We start from the raw sequence: 3,692 nt of genomic DNA on the forward strand, positions 1-3,692 counted from the left end.
CGGTTTGGACAATTTTTTTGTCACGGAACGGTTCCATCCCTATGTTCGGTTTTGGAATGGGATGAGAATGGAATGGAATGGGTGAGATAGTCACCCGATTAATTAGTCTAAACTCGATTAATTATTTGCTAAACTTGATTAAGTAGTGCTAAACTTGATTAATTATTGCTAAACTTGGTTAATTATTGCTAAACTTAATTAATCAGCGTGAGATAGTCACGCGTTCCACCGCGTCTGGCCGAATCGGAGGAACCACTTCATTCTGGATCTAGAGGGAATATTCCATTTGGAGGAACCACTTCATTCCATTCCAGTTTACAACCGAACGCAGGAACGGGCTCTGGGTGCGGAACGGTTCCATTCCGTTCCACCCCATCCCCAAACCGAACACACCCTTAGTGTGTCATTGTTCTTTCGCTGGTTGATTTTTGTATCAATTCTTGGCGATGCGTGAGTTGTAAACCTTATAGATCTGGAACCTTCGTTAATAAAAGGCCATGTGCATCATCATGATTCATGATGCAGAAGCCAGGGTACATCCCCATTTCGAAAAAATACTTGAAATAAGAGAAGATCCTACTTTTCCCATTCTACCAGTTATCTTCCCTTAGCAAGATTTCCAATTAATAAGTAATTAATTCTTATTTATTGCTAGGGAAGACAACAAGAGATAACGGATTGTATCACTTATATTAAATTATATTCTCTAGATGAAATGGACTACTAAGATAAGATATGTCTTTCCTACCAATGTACATGCACTTAGGTGGCTATTCGTATGCATAACCTTTATAGATTCTCTTAAAACTGGCAAAAGAAGATTTGTTGCCCCTGAAAAAGGTTTAGAGCGAAGAGATGGTGCTTCCACCTTTTCTTTCATTGCATCGTTGAATAATTGTATTATCAAGAGGGTTCCGCAATAGAAGATATGTGTGGAATCATATTCATGTACAAAAACATAAATGCACGATGCCCTCCTAAAAATGGTCGATTATCACCCTGCTTCTAATATGCTCATAGCTTTGCTTCAGGCCTGGAAATACTAAGGTGGCCAATGGTAGAACCACTCAATCCCAAGTGAGCCAGTACATGTGCCCACCCCTTGGTATTGTCATGTCGGATAACATCTTGCAACAGTACCTCTGCTAGGAAACCAGACCACAACCGCTGGGGGTGCCTGTCGCTAAGGTATGGGAGTGGCATTGGACCGGTAGGAAATATCGGGTAGAATAACCAGTGGTAGTACCGCCCTTGAAGCTTCACTCCTGTTTGTGTGTGCAACGGTACTACTTCTTCCCTAAATTTAGTAGTGGCTATGATAAGACTGAACATACGGGTTGGATATCGAGTTCCCCTATTTTAAGAGTGTTTTGTTCCCCAAGAAACCTCACCTCTTATCCCCTCTATCTCTCTCATCCATTAATACCCGGGTTAAAACTCCCAAGATCTCTCTCCCTATCGACCCAAAATCCTTGATCTTCTAGGATTTGGGAGAGAAGACCCAGATCTATAACTCTAGCATAGGAAACTTTATTCCCACTTGCAATCCCTAGTGGATCTTATGAATCTTGGGTTATTTCCACTTGCAATCATGAAATGTAGTTTTGGAACAGCGATGGGTTTAGAGATACCGCCAAGCATTCGTTGGTCCATTAGTCCATTTGTTTGACTAAACAAAGGGCGCGCTCTAAGAAAAATGCTCCATGTTTCGTCTGGTGTCTCCACGTGGTTAAAGAAGACGCAGCGAGGGCGAGGCCATAGCACGCACATCGTCATGTGTTCCTATCCTTTATCGATCCGGTGCCTCCACGTGGCTGAAGCAGACGCAATGAGGGTCAGCGCGCAGCACACACGATATCATGTGTTCCCTGTCCTTTATCAGCTCCACATGTGATAGGGCTAGCTAGCGATTGACGGATCAAAAACCTTCGCTGCGTCAGGTTTTTGATCCGTCAATCGCTAGTTAGCCCTGTCACATGTGGAGCTGATAAAGGATAGGAACACACGATATCGTGCGTGCTGCACGCTGGCCCTCATTGCGTCTGCTTCAGCCACATGGAGGCACCGGATCGATAAAGGACAGGAACACATGAAACTGCGTGTTGCGGGCTAGCCCTCACTGCATCTGCTTTAGCCACGTGGAGACACCAGATGAAACGTGGAGCATTTTTCTTAGAGCGCGCCCTTTTTTTTAGTAAAACATATGGACTAATGGACCAACGAATGCTTGGCGGTATCTCTAAACCCATCGCTGTTCCAAAAACTACATTTCATGATTGCAAGTGGAAATAACCCAAGATTCATAAGATCCATTAGGGATTGCATGTGGGTGATACGTCCAAAACGTATCTACTTTCCCGAACACTTTTGCTATTGTTTTGCCTCTAATTTGTGTATTTTGGATACAACTAACACGGACTAACGCTGTTTTCAGCAGAATTGCTCTGGTGTCTCGTTTTTGTGCAGAAATCCAACTTTCAGGAAAAACCTCGGAATTTATACGTAAGGCCCTATTTTCCCGGAAGACTCACGGAGCCAGAAGGGCAAGTCAGGGGGAGGCCCGAGGGCCCCACACCATAGGGCGGCGCGGCCCAGGAGGGGGGCGCGCGGCCCTAGTGTGTGGCGGCCTCGGCAGGCCTCCGACGCCCTCCTTCGCACTACTTATCACCCTCGACCTAAAAACACACAGAGAGAAGTCGAAGTTGCCAAAAACCCTCCAGAGAGCCGCCACATCGCGAAACTCCGTCTCGGGAGCCAGAAGTCTCCGTTCTGGCACTCCGCCGGGACGGGGAATTGGAGGAGATCTTCACCGCCATCACCACCGACGTATCTCCATCGACCAGCCATGTTTCCCCCATCCATGTGTGAGTAATTCCCCCGCTGTAGGCTGAAGGGGATGGTAGGGATTGGATGAGATTGATCATGTAATAGTCACAAGATTGTTAGGGCATGGTGCCTAGTATCCGTAGATGTTACTTTTATTATATTGTTGCAACTTGTTATACTTAATGCTTGTCACTAGGGCCCGAGTGCCATGATCTCAGATCTGAACATGTTATTGTTTCATCATGATATTCATTGTTTATGGTCTTACCTGCAAGTTGTATACACACGTTGCTGTCCGGAACCAATGGCCCCGAAGTGACAGAAATCGGGACAACCGGAGGGGATGGTAGTGATGTGAGGATCACATGTGTTCACGGAGTGTTAATGCTTTGCTCCGGTACTCTATTAAAAGGAGTACCTTAATTTCCAGTAGTGTCCCTAGAGGCCCGGCTGCCACCGGCTGGTAGGACAAAAGATGTTGTGCAAGTTTCTCATTGCGAGCACGTACGACTATATATGGAACACAGGCCTATTGATTGATTAGTACTTGGATACCGCTTTATTATTACCTGCACATGCCCTACCATGATTGTTACATGAATTCTCTCATCCATGCAACGCCCGTTTATCCGTCCCTGTGCCTACAGTATTTTAATCCTGCTGTTTACTATAATCACTACTGCTGTCTTTATTTCACCGCTGCTGTTATTTCACTATTCCTACTGCTATAAAACTGTTGCTACTGATAACCTCTTGCGAGCAAGTCTGTTTCCAGGTGCAGCTGAATTGACAACTCCGCTGTTAAGGCTTTCAAGTATCCTTTGTCTCCCCTTGTGTCGAATCAATAAATTGGGTAATACTTCCCT

The sequence above is a fragment of the Lolium rigidum genome, chromosome 5 (assembly GCF_022539505.1).
Source record: "Lolium rigidum isolate FL_2022 chromosome 5, APGP_CSIRO_Lrig_0.1, whole genome shotgun sequence".
In the NCBI taxonomy this organism is placed as follows: domain Eukaryota; kingdom Viridiplantae; phylum Streptophyta; class Magnoliopsida; order Poales; family Poaceae; genus Lolium; species Lolium rigidum.